The following is a 14,030-nucleotide window of genomic DNA, read 5'->3' as shown; positions in this document are numbered from 1 at the left end:
TGGTTCCTGCCATGGAACAAGCCAGCAGGGTACGTGCATCCATGAGTGTTGATGGTTACGGTGGCCATAATGCTTGCTTGTATAATAATGTATATATCTTCATGTTCCTCCTTTGGGGAATGTTCTGTCTGCCAAAGTTAATGAGTCCATGATAATTAGAAGCAGCATGAGTCCAGGAGGTGAGGGCATGTCTGTGTCTCAGCAAAATGGTAAATGCTAAGACCTTCAGAGGACAGCCCTTAAGGCTATAGGAGTAAACTCTGAAAACATGAGTTCAAAAATATATAATTTCTCAACTATACAAAATATAAGGATGCAAATATATGAGGGGCTTCATGAACCTAAAAGAACAGAGGCAGCTGCACTAGGAACCAGTTTGTAAGAAAGATACAAAGGCAGACAGATAACTGAGTTCAAGGTTAGCCAGGGACAGAACTTAGGCCCAGGTGTGGTGGGAATAGTGAGATCAGGCAAGATTCCACCCAGCTAGCTTATTGCCTGTGCTTACAAAGGCAGGCAGATCTCTGAATTCATCTGCAAAGTTAAACAAACAGACAGACAAACTAACAAACATGTGCTTGCTGTCTAAGAATCAAGGGTCTGACGTCATGGGACACTGATTCATTGAATAATCAAAAGGAAACCTGGGGTAATGGCTGAATTGATGTGTAAAAGATTGAACTATAAGGGATGAACCATCCAGAAATTGTTTAGAATTGTAAGAGAGAAAAGTCTGGAAAGCTGTCTCAAGCAGGACATAGCCCATCAGCCTGTACCCATGATTGATCTTCCAGTCATTTCTTTCACTGCTCCCAGACACCCCTTCCTCAGAACCCCTCCCCAAGCTAAGACTGGCCCTTAGCGTAGAATCACTTAGAAATCAGGAACTTACGTGATTGAGTAGAACATTAACTCTCTTAGCATGTAACCTCTTAAACTATGGACAGTCCCTCATCAGGTCAGGTAACTGAATCACACACACACACACACACACACACACACACACACACACACACGCCAACAATAAAACGTTTCTGAATGCACAATGAGCAAAACTTGATTCATAACCAACAGGTAATGAATTTCAAAGTGCATCTGGCATCCCTCGCCTCTGCTGCTTCCTGTGATTTCACTGCAGCCTGGATTCCGAGCATAGCATGTTCTGCTTGCACTGTGCACGGTGTCGGATCACGTGACACCAGCAAGGGCCCTTTGAGACAATTGTATGCTATGGATTCCAGTGTTTTTAGTATAACATGTCTACTCTTAGAGAAATGTAATGATTTAATTGGTAATTAGAATTGTAGTCATGAGCAGGACGCACCGACTATATTTGTTAACTCTGAAAGTGGCAGGCCCTTCCTATGATGAAGGACTATACAGGTTCTTGAGTGAACTCTGGTAACTGATATCTTTTAAGGAAGTATCTAGTTCATACAAATTGTTATGATCTTAAAGAAAGGGAGCTATTTGTAATATTTCCCTTTTATTGACTACACATCTCTCTTAGCTTTGTTATTGATCATTTGTGACTGGGTCGCCTTTTGATTTATTGGCCTGAGGAGAGTCCTGGCAATCACGTCACTCTTTTCAAAAGTCACCCCTGGGTTTTGCTGGCTTTCTCACTGTTTCTGGGGTGTTAGTCATTGATTAGTCTCTTCCTTGCATTTCCTTCGGATTTCAACTGCTCTTCTTTTTTCTAGTTTCTAATTCTTTTAAAAACTATTGTCTGTTGGGAAATAGCTAAGTGGAACTTTTCGTTTTTGCTGTGCAAGGGATCGAGCAGGGCCTGTAGCATGCTACACAAGCACTCTACTGCTGAGCCACGTCCCAAGCCCATTTTTTAAAGTTTCTTAAAGCAGGACCTTTATTGATTAATTTGATGTTTTTATTTTTGTAAATCAGCCATGATTCCCAATCACTGCTAAGCAACACTGACCTTGTCTCCTAAGCATTCTGACATGCTTCCCTTCATTCAAATTGTATTCATAGTGAATATTTCATTAAACTAAAATGTGAAGGGGCTAAAGCAGTGGTTGAGTGGTTATGAGCACACACTGCTCTTCCAAAGGCCCAAGTTCAGTTCCCAGGACTTGTGTCACAACCACCTGCAACTGCAGCTCCAGGAGTCTTCGGAGCTAAATGGGCACCTGTAGATATACCCACGTGCACACATGCACATTCATTTAAAAATACAAAATCTTTAAAATCCAAGCAGAAATAACCTAATTCTGTGACTGGTTTATTAGAAATACCACTAATTTGTAAATATCCAGGATTTTTCAGGTAACTTGTCAAAACATATGATTTTATGGTACCAGTTCTTTTAGATTTATTAAGGTGTATTTTATGACCAGAATATCTTGATGAATCATCCGTGTGTTGAAAATGGGTATGTATTCTGTCATAATTAGCAGTCTCTAACTATCCACTCAATCAAGCAACCGTGTTGATTAACTCACGCACGTTTACATAAAGATGGGGTCTTACTATGTAGTCTTGGCTGGTCTGAATTCACTATATAGACCTAGCTGGCTCTAAGTTCATCCATACTCACCTGCCTCTTGGTCCCACATGCTGAGATTAAAGCCATGTGCTACCGTGCCTGGCTTCTGTAAGTTCCATTTGCTCCTTTTATAGAGGGACGTGAAAGGATTGCTGAGCTGTCCAGCTAGCAGGCTGCATTTCTGCATTTCTGCATTTCTGCATTCAGCTCCATGAATTTTTGTGTTAGCTGCTTTCTAGTTCTGTCCTTAGCTGTGTTCACACTTGGGAATGTTATGACCTCTTGGTTCCCTGACTTTTGATCTTCATATAATGTCTGTCTTTACCTTTGATAGTATTCCTTATTCCTTATTTCAAATACTTTTCTGAAATTGATGTAGTCACTTAGGTTTTTAGCATTTCTGTATCTTTCCCAACCTTTTATTTTAAGCTCTCTAAGTTTCTAGAGGACACCAGTGCATTTTACTCTTTAGACAACCTGATAGTACGCCTTTCTGCAGTGCTGAGAACTGAATCCAGTGCATTCTATATATTAGGTCAGCAATGTAACACTGGGCTACATTGTGGCCTCTGCTTTTAATGAGTGTAGTGCTCCCACTGTATCCTAACCTCTAAGGCATCCTAGGCGACTCCACAGTGCACAAGGACAGAAACCTTAGAGAGGTTCCAATATTGATTCTCCCCCTTCAGTAAGAAACATCCTCTAGAAAAGCCAAAGACATCTTTGAAAGGTCTCCAAACTCCTTGTTTCCCTCTTTCCCAACTGCCACTGAATTTAAACAAATTAAAATTCCTTCAGACAGAACGTTTTCTAGTCCAACATCTTTAATTTGGGCCACCGTTTGTTTAAATACTTCCCATTCCAAGCAAAACCACACAATCAAATAGCACCCTTCCATAAGAATGACTTTCCTCATGTAAGGGAATTCTCCCTTAAAAGAGGATTCTAGTTTCTTAAAGATTTATTTTGATTCTGTGTGCATAGGTATTTCTGTGCATTTGTATATCACATGTCTACAGTGCCCACAGAAACCAGAAGAGTGCATCAGATTCCCTGGAACTGGAGCTACAGACATTTGTTAGCTGCTATGTGTGTGCTAGGAATCGAACTCAAGTCCTCTGTGAGGGTAACACATGCTCTTGACTGCCAGGTACTCTCTCCAGCCCACAGAGCAGCTCAAATGAACGAAACAGCTAAAATCTGTATGCTATATGACAGATAGATATTTCATATTTAGTGGCCAGGTACCCTCTCGTCAAGTTCTCCAAAGCTGTTAGTCATCTGTTACAATCACCAGGTGAACAACAGTCACAGGCTGGCCCCTCTGTCACAGGAGAGCCATAGTGGAGCCATCTCCAGTGCAGGTGAAAGGGAAGTCATATCTAACAGTTACTTTTCTGGTGGTTGTGGCAAGACACCTGGCAGAAGAAACTCCAGAATTGAACAGTTTATTTAGGTACCTGGTCTGAAGGTGGGAAGAGCAGGGCAGTCATGGAGGAGTCAGGCAGTTCAGAAGTCAGAGAACTCAGGCAAGAGGCAGATCATAACCCTCAAAGCCCACCAAGAGTGACCCAATCCCTCCAACCAGTCCCCACTCCCCAATTTTCCACGACCTCTCAGAACAGCATCATCCCCACAAGTGACAAAGCCTGTGAGGTACAGCTCACATTCATTGTCATTGGAAAGGCAACTCATAGGACATCCCTACTCTAAAACGAGCCATGGCTTCTTAAGTGCAGCACTTGAGTCAAAGTCACCATCAAAAGCCCCTCTGCCTACCATCACTGCTCTGTTGTTCTCGGCACACATTTCACGAAGCATCTTCCAGCTAGAGGCCCAGGAAAGATGACAAAGGGAAAGGATTTGTAAATAGCACATCCTCTGCCCTTTACAGAGGTTATAATGCATGCTGTTGGGCCAGATTCCAGCAGGCATCTTACTATGTCAGATATCCTACCAGGCAACTGGTAAGAGTGCTGCTCGGAAGAGATGTGGGTCCAGAGAACCTCAGATCAAAGCACAAGTATTCCTTCCCATAGCTCGGATCCTAGTTTTCTTGCTCCATGGCTAACTACGTCCAGCTAGTGGGATGTGTAACATGAGTAAAAATAAGTTCGAGAAACAAAGCAGCCTGTCTGTGTTGAGTCCAGACTTCCCTATGCAAAAACTGAGACTTAATGACAGCTGAATCATCTTAAAGTGCGACAGTCCATCTAGCTTCCTTGTCAGCTTTCAAAGGGTACAGTTGCTCCCGCTCTTGGGTCCATTCCTGCAGAACTCCCACCACTGCTTTAGAAGCAGTTGTCCACACAAACTCTGACAAGTCTTCTGAGAATGACTGGTAGCCACAGGGCTCTCTACTTGTGCAGTCTAGATCTATCTTCTGCGACTGTGTTCTGAGACTCACATGTCTGATTTGGGATGGCAGGTTCCACATGCACAAATAACTTCAGCCCACAGTTAGTTGTGCTGTCAATATGGCAAGGAAGACAGCCTTAATGTTTGGAGAAAGTTAGACCGGAACTCTCATGGGTAAAAACAGTGAGAAGATGCAACCCATTTAATCAGCGAATGAGTGTGGAGAAAGAGAATCTAACTGAATTCAAGAAAAAAGGGGGAAATATCTAGATATCTATTATATCTAGAGTAATCCCATAAAACCACTGGTTTTAGGGTTAATGATTACAAAACACATTTTCTCACCAAATGGCAAACCCAGGAACCAAGAGTTTTACAAGAAAACTTAGGTAAAGACATGGGAACCCCTTGTTTGCTGAGGGGACACAAGATGGCAGTCACATCTCAGTTACAGAGGAAGTCAACCACTGTGGTCTTTGGCTGAAGACACAAGCAATGAGTGCCACCGCCACCAGCTCTGGGGCTGTCTGCCATTTTCTTTTCAGACATCGGGCACAGTGAAGTGGTGAGAAAAAAAAAAGTTCATGGACTATGCCCAAAAACAGCCAGTGGCCAAGTAGCCTTCCTAGATGGAAAGCACTTAGTCTAAATTCCTACAGGCTCCTGTTGAGTCCCACTTGGGACAATACTCTCATGGGCTCAAAGGGGCCATCTGACTCACACACAGCAGGACATACGGACTGCCTCATCCTACAACCCTTGCCTCATTATTGCATTCTGATATTTTAAAAGGAAAAGGCAGCAAGTAAATGAACTTTACTTTGATGTGTTATATTTCTCATCTCACTGTGAGAAAATACCCTGCAACTTCAGGAAGGAAGGGTTCGCTTTGGTTCACAGTGTGACAATATAGTCCAGTAGGCCATCATGTGGAAAGAGTGGTAGTGAGAGCAGCTCCCATTGTAGTTGTAGCATCAAGAGAGAAGAGCAACTAGTCACAGGGCAGCCACAGTCAGGAAGCCAAGAGCAACGAATGCTGACACTCAGCCCACTTTCTCCTTTTTATCCAATCCAAGAGCCCCAGCCCACAGACTGGTGCTACCTACATTCAGTGTGGGTCCTCCCTCCTAAGTGCAACCTCTCTGAAAACACCCCAGCACATACACCTAGGGCTTATCTCCTAGGTGGTTGTAAATCCCATCAAAACAACAATAGAGATTAACCAACACAGTATTTCTGTGAATCATTTATTCCAGTAATTTCTAAAAAGAATTTTAGAGTTAGACTCTTTTACTCAAACATCATATACACATGGCAGGAAAAAAATCAGACACACAGAATTCAGACAATTTCAGAGGACATGGGTGCCTGGTAACTTCCTGTGAGCCCCTGTCGGGTTCTTCTATCTGCTAGAGTGAACGTCCTTATCTAAGCCAAAATCTCCATTTTATCAGATAAAAGTGAAGGCAGAGAGGTGCCTCAATTCCTGGTCTGGGACTGAGATCTGAGGAAGTGGAGACGAGTAACTGAGAAATGCTGACAGAAGTGCAACTGGCCAGGCGCTCCTTTTGCACAATAAAAGTGAGGCAAACACCTGAGCCACTGAAATTGCTGGTATCCTAGCCAGGACACTGAAATATCACCATGGTGTTTAGAGAAAACACATACAGGAACAAAAAGATCCTTCAACTTTTAAAGGCCATTATTATTGTTGTTATTAATAATATCATTCCTATTGAGAGAATATGAATACATATTTTATGGGCAGGTGGCACATTTGCCACAGTGTGCATATGTAGAATAAAGGACAATTTTAAAGTATGTTCACTACTTACGCCTCTACAGGCAGCCCAGGGATGAAATTCAGGTGGCCAGGCTTCCTCAGCAAGTGCCTTTACAAGCTACCCAACATGGAAGGAGCGACCAAGTCTGCGGTGCCCATGCTGGGATGCGCAAATGATGCTGAATAAAGTCAGCCATGGCAACAGGCTGTGTGTAGGAGGGGGGAGTAAGGCTGTGTGTAAGGGGGGAGTAAGGCTGTGTGTAAGAGGGGGAAGTAAGGCTGTGTGTAAGAGGGGGAAGTAAGGCTGTGTGTAAGGGGGGAGTAAGGCTGTGTGTAAGGGGGAGTAAGGCTGTGTGTAAGAAGGGGAAGTAAGGCTGTGTGTAAGGGGGGGAGTAAGGCTGTGTGTAAGAGGGGGAGTAAGGCTGTGTGTAAGAGGGGGGAGTAAGGCTGTGTGTAAGAGGGGGAGTAAGGCTGTGTGTAAGAGGGGGGAGTAAGGCTGTGTGTAAGAGGGGGGAGTAAGGCTGTGTATAAGGGGGGAGTAAGGCTGTGTGTAAGGGGGGAGTAAGGCTGTGTGTAAGGGGGGAGTAAGGCTGTGTGTAAGGGGGGAGTAAGGCTGTGTGTAAGGGGGGAGTAAGGCTGTGTGTAAGAGGGGGAAGTAAGGCTGTGTGTAAGGGGGGAGTAAGGCTGTGTGTAAGGGGGGAATAAGGCTGTGTGTAAGAGGGGGGAGTAAGGCTGTGTATAAGGGGGGAGTAAGGCTGTGTGTAAGAGGGGGGTAAGGCTGTGTGTAAGGGGGGGGTAAGGCTGTGTGTAAGGGGGGAGTAAGGCTGTGTGTAAGGGGGGAGTAAGGCTGTGTGTAAGGGGGGAGTAAGGCTGTGTGTAAGGGGGGAGTAAGGCTGTGTGTAAGGGGGGGAGTAAGGCTGTGTGTAAGAGGGGGAAGTAAGGCTGTGTGTAAGGGGGGAGTAAGGCTGTGTGTAAGGGGGGAATAAGGCTGTGTGTAAGGGGGGAGTAAGGCTGTGTGTAAGGGGGGAATAAGGCTGTGTGTAAGGGGGGAGTAAGGCTGTGTGTAAGGGGGGAGTAAGGCTGTGTGTAAGGGGGGAGTAAGGCTGTGTGTAAGAGGGGGGAGTAAGGCTGTGTGTAAGGGGGGAGTAAGGCTGTGTGTAAGAGGGGGGAGTAAGGCTGTGTGTAAGAGGGGGAGTAAGGCTGTGTGTAAGGGGGGAGTAAGGCTGTGTGTAAGGGGGAGTAAGGCTGTGTGTAAGAGGGGGAGTAAGGTTGTGTGTAAGAGGGGGAGTAAGGCTGTGTGTAAGGGGGGAGTAAGGCTGTGTGTAAGAGGGGGAGTAAGGCTGTGTGTAAGGGGGGAGTAAGGCTGTGTGTAAGAGGGGGGATTAAGGCTGTGTGTAAGGGGGGAATAAGGCTGTGTGTAAGGGGGGAGTAAGGCTGTGTGTAAGGGGGGGAGTAAGGCTGTGTGTAAGAGGGGGAAGTAAGGCTGTGTGTAAGGGGGGAGTAAAGCTGTGTGTAAGGGGGAGTAAGGCTGTGTGTAAGGGGGGAGTAAGGCTATGTGTAAGGGGGGAGTAAGGCTGTGTGTAAGGGGGGGAAGTAAGGCTGTGTGTAAGAGGGGGGGAGTAAGGCTGTGTGTAAGGGGGGAGTAAGGCTGTGTGTAAGGGGGGAGTAAGGCTGTGTGTAAGAGGGGGGAGTAAGGCTGTGTGTAAGGGGGGAGTAAGGCTGTGTGTAAGGGGGGAGTAAGGCTGTGTGTAAGGGGGGAGTAAGGCTGTGTGTAAGAGGGGGGAGTAAGGCTGTGTGTAAGAGGACAATGCAGCCAAGCAGAAATAAAGCCATGTGGTCAAAGAGAGCAGCCACTTGACACAGCTGCCACATGCATGGGCAGGTGGGCACATAGTCACCATCCATACCAATGAAAACACATGGGAAGAGTCAGGTCAGGGAGGACCTTGGGGGCTGGGCTGTGTGACTTCATCTGTGTGTTCTTGGGGGTTGTGGAGGGCTCAAGAGGAGTAAAAGCAGGAGGGGATGGATGACCAAGTTCATGTCCTGCATGGCACTGGCACAGAAGAACTGAAGAGGCAGGTAGACAAAAGCCAGAAACCAACAAAAAGGCCTCAGGAATTGGAGAACTTGGGGAACATGGACCACGGCCATGAAACTGACCTTCTCTTGAGATAATAAAGGCTCCCCAGAAGCTAATCTAGGGTCAGAAGCAACCTCATTTCCTAGAGTTCATGACCCAGAATGGAGTTCACTTTATTTATTCCCAGGGGAGGTCCATGGATCAGTTTCGTAGGTCTGTGCATGTTCTGAGTACCCAAAGCAGAGGGAAACAACAAATTTTAATGCCCCAGGCACTCCTAGATGTTTCCCTATATCCCTAGATAGATAATTCTGACTCCTCTGTCTTTCTTTCCTTCAACCACTGGCCACTTAACTCTGTGACAAGAGTCATGACAAACAAAAGAATGAAGAGACCATCAGGATGCTGCGGAGACGGCCCAGTGAACACAATGTTTGCCACATAAAACCATAAAGTTCTGAGTTCAAATCTCCATAACTCGTGTGAAGCCAAGCATGCTGCACATCTACAACCCCACTCCTATGGCGAGATAGGAGGCAGGTACAGGAGGATCTCTGGAAGCTCACGGCCCAGCTAGCCTGGTGGCTGCCGTAAAGCTTGGGACAACAAAGAGTCCATTTCAAACAAGGTAGAAAGTGAGGACAAGGCTGTCCTCTGACCTCCACCTGTATGTTGTGTACACATGTTTGCACACACTTACACTCCCCAAGTACCCAGGGCATGCATGGCTCTATTCCCGGGAAGATAACCTGAGCTCAGTAAGACACATACCAGACCTCTGGGAGATGCCAGAGGCAAGAACAGTCAAACAGCATGTAAGAAGCTGTTGGTAGAGAGGCTGCTGATAGTGTCAAGTTCTGCAGTGATGTATGCAGTTGATGGTCCGCCATTGCTACCTACAGGGTCCTATCCTTCAGGTGGTCACCTTGGAAACCACTTCCCCATCCTTATCTTCATGGAAAAAAAGCAGCCCAGGAAAAGTTCTTCATACCACTATACTCAATCAGTGCAAGAAAACTGTCCTTCAGAATTTAAGTGAGTGAGTTGGCCTTGGGACCCTAGTGAAATACACTTTTAAATTTTCCCATCGATCTCTTCAGACACCATCCATGCTCAGAGACAAAGCCAGAATCAGCTAAAGTAAACTACTAGAGCAAGCTGAAAATTCTCTCTCAAGCACGCCTTTTTCACCTCCAGGATCAAAGAATGGTGGAGAGAAGAGGGTCTTCAGAGACCCCAATCTTTCTGCCTCTCTTTTAAATCCAAGGGGAACCCCACATATATGTCCACAGTGATCAGCTGCTCACGCTGTCCCCCAACAGGCTGCTGGCCTGTGACATTATTTGATGTCATCCTGAGTGGTAGCCCAGTGATGAGATTAAGAGTTGGGTGGTCTCCAGAGAACTACTAAAGCTGATAAACAACTTCAGCAAAGTGGCTGGGTATAAAATTAACTCAAATAAATCAGTTGCCTTCCTCTATACAAAAGAGAAACAAGCCGAGAAAGAAATTAGGGAAACGACACCCTTCATAATAGACCCAAATAATATAAAGTACCTCGGTGTGACTTTAACCAAGCAAGTAAAAGATCTGTACAATAAGAACTTCAAGACACTGAGGAAAGAAATTGAAGAAGACCTCAGAAGATGGAAAGATCTCCCATGCTCATGGATTGGCAGGATTAATATAGTAAAAATGGCCATTTTACCAAAAGCAATCTACAGATTCAATGCAATCCCCATCAAAATACCAATCCAATTCTTCAAAGAGTTAGACAGAACAATTTGCAAATTCATCTGGAATAACAAAAAACCCAGGATAGCTAAAGCTATCCTCAACAATAAAAGGACTTCAGGGGGAATCACTATCCCTGAACTCAAGCAGTATTACAGAGTAATAGTGATAAAAACTGCATGGTATTGGTACAGAGACAGACAGATAGACCAATGGAATAGAATTGAAGACCCAGAAATGAACCCACACACCTATGGTCACTTGATTTTTGACAAAGGAGCCAAAACAATCCAATGGAAAAAAGATAGCATTTTCAGCAAATGGTGCTGGTTCAACTGGAGGGCAACATGTAGAAGAATGCAGATCGATCCATGCTTATCACCCTGTACAAAGCTTAAGTCCAAGTGGATCAAGGACCTCCACATCAAACCAGACACACTCAAACTAATAGAAGAAAAACTAGGGAAGCATCTGGAACACATAGGCACTGGAAAAAATTTCCTGAACAAAACACCAATGGCTTATGCTCTAAGATCAAGAATCGACAAATGGGATCTCATAAAACTGCAAAGCTTCTGTAAGGCAAAGGACACTGTGGTTAGGACAAAACGGCAACCAACAGATTGGGAAAAGATCTTTACCAATCCTACAACAGATAGAGGCCTTATATCCAAAATATACAAAGAACTCAAGAAGTTAGACCGCAGGGAAACAAATAACCCTATTAAAAAATGGGGTTCTGAGCTAAACAAAGAATTCACAGCTGAGGAATGCCGAATGGCTGAGAAACACCTAAAGAAATGTTCAACATCTTTAGTCATAAGGGAAATGCAAATCAAAACAACCCTGAGATTTCACCTCACACCAGTGAGAATGGCTAAGATCAAAAACTCAGGTGACAGCAGATGCTGGCGAGGATGTGGAGAAAGAGGAACACTCCTCCATTGTTGGTGGGATTGCAGACTGGTACAACCATTCTGGAAATCAGTCTGGAGGTTCCTCAGAAAATTGGACATTGAACTGCCTGAGGATCCAGCTATACCTCTCTTGGGCATATACCCAAAAGATGCCTCAACATATAAAAGAGACACGTGCTCCACTATGTTCATCGCAGCCTTATTTATAATAGCCAGAAAATGGAAAGAACCCAGATGCCCTTCAACAGAGGAATGGATACAGAAAATGTGGTACATCTACACAATGGAATATTACTCAGCTATCAAAAACAACGAGTTTATGAAATTCGTAGGCAAATGGTTGGAACTGGAAAATATCATCCTGAGTGAGCTAACCCAATCACAGAAAGACATACATGGTATGCACTCATTGATAAGTGGCTATTAGCCCAAATGCTTGAATTACCCTAGATCCCTAGAACAAACGAAACTCAAGACGGATGATCAAAATGTGAATGCTTCACTCCTTCTCTAAATGAGGAAAAAGAATACCCTTGGCAGGGAAGGGAGAGGCAAAGATTAAAACAGAGACTGAAGGAACACCCATTCAGAGCCTGCCCCACAGGTGGCCCATACATATACAGCCACCCAATTGGACAAGATGGATGAAGCAAAGAAGTGCAGACCGACAGGAGCCGGATGTAGATCGCTCCTGAGAGACACAGCCAGAATACAGCAAATACAGAGGCGAATGCCAGCAGCAAACCACTGAACTGAGAATAGGTCCCCTGTTGAAGGAATCAGAGAAAGAACTGGAAGAGCTTGAAGGGGCTCGAGACCCCAAAAGTACAACAATGCCAAGCAACCAGAGCTTCCAGGGACTAAGCCACTACCTAAAGACTATACATGGACTGACCTTGGACTCTGACCCCATAGGTAGCAATGAATATCCTAGTAAGAGCACCAGTGGAAGGGGAAGCCCTGGGTCCTGCTAAGACTGAACCCCCAGTGAACTAGTCTATGGGGGGAGGGCGGCAATGGGGGGAGGGTTGGGAGGGGAACACCCATAAGGAAGGGGAGGGGGGAGGGGGATGTTTGCCCGGAAACCGGGAAAGGGAATAACACTCGAAATGTATATAAGAAATACTCAAGTTAATAAAAAAAAAAAAAGAGTTGGGTGGTCTTGGCTTCAGGTTCCCTCTGTCTCTAGATCTCTTCCTCAGTTCTACGCCGTGTTAGCTGTCCTCCCCCTTCCTCCTTCTCACACTTCATTTCTCTCCTCCCATTAGTTACCATCTGGAGACCTTCAAATATTTACTTCATCATCAGCTTTCATACTGCCATTATCAAGTTATAAATATTGAAAAAGTTGAAATATTTCAATGCTCCATATTTTTTCTTTTTCTTTTTCCACTTCATTTCTCCCCTGAAACCCTGCCTCATATGTGTGTGTGAGAGAGACAGAGACAGAGAGAGACAGAGAGACAGAGAGAGAGACAGAGAGAGAGACAGAGAGAGGCAGAGAGAGAGACAGAGAGAGACAGAGAGAAAGTGTGTGTGTGTGTGTGTGTGTGTGTGTGTGTGTGTGTGTGTGTGTGTGTGTGTGTGTAAACGTTGGGTCTCTTCTTTTACTAGGAGTGTCTTGAGAATTGAATGATGGAAGAGGGCCCTGCCCACTGTGGGTGGTACCATTCCTCAGTCAGGTGGTCCTGGGTTATATAAAAAAGCTAATCATAAGCTAGTGAGCAAGTGAGTATATACTCCTCCTTCAATTTTGCCCTAGTTCCTGTTGAGTTCCTGACCTGACTTCTTCTGTGACTGATGTATTGTGACCTGGAAGTATAAGATTCAATAAATCATTTCTTTCTCAAGATACTTTTTGTCAACTTTTTAGAAAAACATAGCATCAGAATAAAATAGGAACATGGCGCCTCCAGAAATAGATCCAAGGTTCTGTGTACAGCACCTGGTCAGCCTTTCTCAGACACTGCACTCAAGGTTTGGAGAATAACCTCTTTGCCATCTGTCTGGCTCCCTGTATGACAAGAAGATTTCCTCAGCTCAGAGGTTTCTGGGCCTTGTGGACCCTCGGCAAGGCACCATCCCTGCCTGGGAGACGAGCCTTTGTTTTTTGGGGTCAATAGCTCTTGACACAGAAGGGCTCTCCCTCCCTGCCCTGGACACTTTGAGAGAAAGAGGTAGCTGCTTGGAGAGAAGATAAGGATCATTAGCAGGGTCAAGAGGGAACAATCTGACATCAATCATGTCACCTAGCAGAGATGGGGAGGCTCAGGAGTGCACCTGCCCCACACAGGGGGTCAGGGCTCCCCGCTTTCAGTGCCATTCAAGAGAGGAGCTGCCATTCATCCACGGTGAGTATTGTATCATGCAAACAAAATGGAACCAGAGAAAAGATCCAGTTCGAAAAGCACAGCTCTAAGGAGCATTTATTCACTAGCCAATGGGGGGCAGAAAGAGCCAAAGGGCCACAGGAAAAGAATATACTACTGTGTTTCTGCAATTACATATGGCGAATCTAAATGGCACATTGTCCTGCAGCAAAATCACATCTCACTGTAGATTTAGATAAAAAAATAATGAGCTATATATGTGTGGAGCCCGAGTTTGAGCTACTCCCCTTCTGGGCTCATTTCCAGCTGCGGGTCCTGC

General features: G+C 45.0%; 1 protein-coding gene across 6 annotated transcripts in view; it reads right to left on the bottom strand.

Annotated features, from left to right (window-relative positions):
- Fhod3 (formin homology 2 domain containing 3) overlaps positions 1-14,030 on the bottom strand; it is a 440,137-nt gene that overhangs the window by 246,879 nt on the left and 179,228 nt on the right.

This window comes from Rattus norvegicus, chromosome 18 (assembly GCF_021556685.1).
Source record: "Rattus norvegicus strain SHRSP/BbbUtx chromosome 18, alternate assembly SHRSP_T2T, whole genome shotgun sequence".
In the NCBI taxonomy this organism is placed as follows: domain Eukaryota; kingdom Metazoa; phylum Chordata; class Mammalia; order Rodentia; family Muridae; genus Rattus; species Rattus norvegicus.
Note: the sequence above shows the minus strand (reverse complement) of the source record. Positions and strands in the feature narration are given on the sequence as shown.